Source organism: Pinus tabuliformis, chromosome 2_1 (assembly GCF_031772625.1).
Source record: "Pinus tabuliformis cultivar Carrire ecotype Pingquan chromosome 2_1, CPIR1, whole genome shotgun sequence".
NCBI classification, from domain to species: domain Eukaryota; kingdom Viridiplantae; phylum Streptophyta; class Pinopsida; order Pinales; family Pinaceae; genus Pinus; species Pinus tabuliformis.
In genome coordinates, this window is record NC_142299.1 from 490868565 (window position 1) to 490874286 (window position 5722).

Consider the following 5722-nt stretch of genomic DNA (forward strand, 5'->3'; position numbering starts at 1 on the left):
TGACAGCTGCATGTGCCACTTCCGTAGCTCAAACTGAAGTGCTCCAAGAGAATAAGATTAAGTTTATAGTCCAAATATTATTGTGAGATAATAATATTTGACTTTTCTATTTTTGACAGCCAGTCTAAAAATAGACTTGATCACTCACACTTTCATCAAAAATAGAAGTCCATCTATTTTTCCCAACTTGATCAATCATCCATAAACATAGACATGATCCATATGTCTAAAAATAGACATAGTCTAAAAATAGACTTGCGCCAAAAATAGCCTGCGGGCCCACTTAGTGAAGGCGACTCTTTTCACTAAGCTCCATCATCTTGTTGCAATCTCAACAGGAATATGTTATGGTGATTTTACTGTCTCTTATTTCGGCCTCTGTTCCATCAAATGAGCGTGCAAAAGTCTTCGTCACTTCCCTGTGAAAACCGTAGAATTTTTCTATGAATTGCAACCACTTTTTTTTTTTTTTTGCAATTGCTCATTGGTCTGAGGATATCCTTCTAAGAATTTCTTCCCTGCTGGCTCGATTCAGACAATAACACCCATTATGGAAGATGCTTCGTCCAAGGACTGGTTATTTTGACAAGAGAATGGTGTGGTAGGGTTTCGTTTAGTGGCAGAGAGACAGAGAGTCTATGCGAGTTCAGAGATATGTAAGAACAAGTGGATTATAATGAAGGCTGTGGAAATGAATTTGACCGTTGGGGCGCATTTAAAATAATGATTTAGTGATTACTTCAACAGATTTAGAATGAGGACGTGACATGGTTTTTAAGTGGTGGATTATGATGTTTTTAATAATCGACCATCGCACTTAAATTGCAATGATTTCGTTTAATTTTTAGTAGTACTATGTCCTATTAGTCATATATGCAATATATCAATCCCTATTGCTAAATTAAAGTAGCATATACCTTTGATTAACTTTGCTAAACTTATTTGTTGTTTTGAGATCTCTTGCAGGTACTTTGCGCTGTCAATTATCCTTCAATTCGAATCATCAAGTGCTCCTGTTAAGTAGGCTTCAAAAGTCTTATTAGGCTGCAGAAACTTGTCCAAGCTGCAAAAAGTTATTGATTTTGCAGCTGAGAAAAAAAACTTTATTATTATATATTTTTTTTGAAAAGAAAATTTAAAGTGCCAACAGAAATTGCTTTTCACTTCAAATTTTTTGTATAAACATGCCAACAACATGTTGGTTTTCATGCTTATAACTTTATTTTATTATTATTATTATATGTGTATATGTATATGTATATGTATATGTATATGTATATATATATATATATATATATATATATATATATATATATATTTATTTATTTATTTATTTTTTTTTACATAAAACTGAGTAAAATTTCTAAGGTGGAAAAGAAGAAGAACTCTTCTTGACCATCTTCAGTTCTGAATTATCTTGGAATATTTTGACAAATTCTTCTTTTGTCAATGGCTTCTGGTAAAGTCTGAGTCGATGTCCATTTACTAAAAGAGGATTTTCTCTTCATCAATAGTCCTGATTCTAACTGCACCATTGTCAAAGACACTTTCAACTTCATAAGGTCCAAGCCAGTGGGTTTGGAATTTTCCTTGAAAATTTTTGAACTTCGAATCAAAGAGTAATGCCCAATCTCCTGGATGAAATTTTCTTTCTTTAATGTACTTATCATGCCATCTAGATCTCTGTTGTTGAACTAGGCTAGTTCTTTGGAGGGCTTCTTGTCTTATTTCATCAAGCTCATTAAATTGTCTCATCCTTTGCTTCTGTGCTTTTGATAAGTCAAGATCTAACTGGACTGTTGTTTTATAAGTTTGGATCTTGAATTCTATTGGAAGTAAGACCCGCTTCCCATAAACAAGTTCATAAGGAGTATGTCCTGTAGTATTTCTCCATGTAGTTCTATAGGCCCATAAAGCTTCTGGAAGCTTCTCTACCCAGTCCTTTCTGTGTAAGTGTACAGTCTTGGTAAGGATTGCTTCAATCACCTTATTTATAGACTCAACTTGTCCATTGGCTTGTGGATGGTATGGAGTAGACTTCTAATGTTTGCTTTTGTACTTCTCCACAAGCTTCTGCGCTAATCTGGATGTAAACTGTGTTCCTTGATCTGTTACAATTTCTCTTGGAACACCAAAATGAGTGAAAATATCCTCAAAAAGAAATGAAACTACAACATTTTCAATAGCAAAAGGAAGTGCTTTAGCTTCTACCCATTTAGTGATATAATTGTTGGAAATAATACTGAGAGGGGGGGGGGGGGTGAATCAGTATTATCAAATTCTTATCAATCTATCTTCCTTATTTATACTTTGAATAATTCTTCAAATATTTATCATTACTTTGTATGTCAGTATCATAAAATAATGAGCAGGAACAAGAAAAGAAAATAGTCACACAAAAGAACACCAGATATAAGGTGGAAACCCAATGTGGGTGAAAACCACCTGCTGCAATATGTCTCTATCTTTTTTCAATTAGAAACTCCTTTTACAATGATTTTGTACTGGTGCAGTCCTTTACCAGTACGCAGGCTACAACCTGCAGAGAGCTACAACCGTCTATCGTTCTCCAGCTTCTCCTGGAAGGGAGCTACAACCCCCTTAGCTCTTGTACTAGCCAAGATACTAGTACGTAGGTGCTGGCCTACTGAAGGCTACAACCTTCTCTTTCTTCCAGGGACCACGTTTCATAAATTTTCAGACTGGATCCATGAACATCAATCAATCATCAAGTATATCTGCATCAAACAATCTCGTTTTCCCAATTAGCACTGAATCAAGTAAACACTTCTCTGACAGCTATACCCAGAACACAGTAACAGTAACCACACACCAAATTCTGAACCCAGAATACTGCAGCAATAGACAGAGGCAGCTAGATCATAATTTAAAGATATACGCTACTTCAACAACCTGAAACCTGCGTGCAGATCTATAAAGGATAATTCCTTCTTTCAAATATTCAGACACTAATTAACCTAGATTGTCAGATTTATAGATCAAGCATGCGCCTCATATAACAGATCAAAATCATGCAAAGATACTATTATTCAAGCATAAAGATTATGACCCATCAAAAGAACTTATCCTTCTTTATGCGCTAAGGTTCCTCCTTCATTCAGATCCAGATCTGCACCATAACCCAATCACAAATATTTCAGATCTAGCACTTATTAGATATTCAATTCATTCGATGATTCTTTGCCAAATTATCTCCTTCCTCTTTTATAGTCTTAGGCCTTCCACAATACCACGGTCCAAAACCATAGGATCAAAAAACTGTTGGACTAATACCATGAACCAACCATGAAAGTGCGTGAGATCAACACTTTTGGATGCAATACCACGAACCAAAACCATAGGATCAAAAACTATAGGACTAATACCATGAACCAACCATGAAAGTGCGTGAGATCGACACTTTTGGATGCAATACCACGGACCAAAACCATAGGATCAAAAACTGTCGGACTAATACCATGAGCCAACCATGAAAGTGCGTGAAATTTTCTCTTCATGAAAGGAACTTTTCTCTGCATGAAAGTGCGTGAACTTTTTCTCTACATGAAATAAACTTTTCTCTGCATAAAAGTGCGTGAACTTTACTCTACATGAAGGAAACTTTTATCTTCATGAAAGAAACTTTTATCTTCATGAAAGTGCGTGAACTTTGTTGCACTATAATTTATCATCTGAGATGAGTGGGTTGCCATCAAGTACAACATATGTATCATAATGCCAACAATAATCAATACATACCAGAATATACCTCTTTTGCTTTGAAGGTTGGTTGATTGGTCCAACAAAACCTAGTGCCCACTTTTCAAATAGTTCAATGAGTACCTCTGGTTGTAATGGCATTTCATTTGAAAGAGTGGGCTTGCCCATTCTCTGAAAACTGTCACATCTTTTAACATATTCCTTGGTGTCCCTAAAAATGGAAGGCCAATAATATCCTAAAAGCAAGATTTTATAAGCAGTTCTCTTGTCAGAAAAATGTCCTCCACATGGCTCATCATGGCAGGCTTTAAGTATTTATGGTATTTCATCCTCTCAAACACACCTTCTGATGATAAGATCTGCAACTTTTTTGTATAACTCTTCATTTATCCATGAATAAGACTTGCTATTGTGGACTATTCTTCTCTTTTCTCTGGGAGACAAATGAAATGACATTTTTCCTATAGCTAAATAGTTAGCAATATCTGCATACCAAGGTGATTTAGTAGATACTGCAAAAAGATATTCACCAGGAAATTTATCCTCTACAGGTTGATCATTATTATCATTTTTAATTCTAGATAAAAAGTCAGCAATAGTGTTATGTTTTCTGGGCCTATCTAGAATGGTGATGTTGAATTCTTGTAACAATAAAAGCCATTTGGTTATTCTTCCATTAGTGAGTGGTTTATTCATTAGGTATCCAATGGTAGAGTGGTTTGTGTGAACAAAAGTTTCATAGCGAGTTATGTAATGTCTGAACTTGTTAATGGCATGAACTACAACTAAAAACTCCTTCTAAGTTACAGTGTAATTTAACTTTGCAGGAGTTAAATTTTTACTAGTATAATATATTGCATAAGGAGTAAGATCCTTTTGTCCTAACACAGCTCCTAAGGCTGAATCTGAAGCATCCGTTGAGATATGGAAAGGTAATTTCCAATTAGGTCCTTTTAAGATAGGTGCTTCAGAAATTCTCTTTTTCAAAGTTTCAAAGGCAGCTTGACATTCAGAATCCCAATTGAATTCACAATCCTTGGTAAGTAATTTAAAAAGTGGAGATGCAATTTTTGTGAAGTTTTCTATAAATCTTCTATAATATCCAGTAAAACCAAGAAAACTTCTAACATCTCGTTGGCAATTTGGCACTGATAATTTAGAAATGACCTCAACTTTAGATGAGTCCACCTTAATTCCATCTCCTGAAATATGGTGACCTAAAACAATTCCTTCGTTAAACATCATGAAACATTTTTCATGGCTTAACGAGAGATTTGTTTCTTTACATATTATTAATACTTTTTCTAAATTTTCCAGTGCTTCATTGAAATAATTCCCATAAACTGTGAAATCATCCATGTACACTTCCACACAATCGTGAATAAGATCAGAGAAAATTCTGAGGACTGCTCTTTGGAATGTTGTTGGAGCATTGCATAATCCAAAGGGAAGTACTCGGTAAGCGTAAGTCCCCCATGGACAAGTGAATGTGGTTTTATCTTGATCTTCAGGGGCTACCTGAATCTGGTTATATCCACTGAACCTGTCCAAAAAGGAAAAATACTTTTTCCCTGCTAATGTGTCTAAGACCTGATCTATGAAAGGTAGTGGAAAGTGGTCTTTTAATGTTGCTTTATTCAATTCCCTGTAATCGATGCATACTCTCCATTTTCTATTTTTCTTTGGAACGATTACTAGGGGTGAAACCCACTGACTGTCGGATATCGGATAGATGAAATTTACATTTAACAACTTTTGCAATTCCTCCTTAACAATTTCTTTTAAATTTGGGTTCATTCTTCATTGAGGTTGTCTAACTGGTCTTGCACTCTGTTCAATGTAGATATGGTATATGCAGGTTTTAGGATCAATCCCTCTCATATCATTGTATTCCCATGCAAAAGCAGAAGAATGTTTCTGTAAAACTTCTACCAATTGATCCTTTTGTAATTCTTCCAATTATTCATTAACATTCAAATTTTTACCTGAAAAGATTTCTATA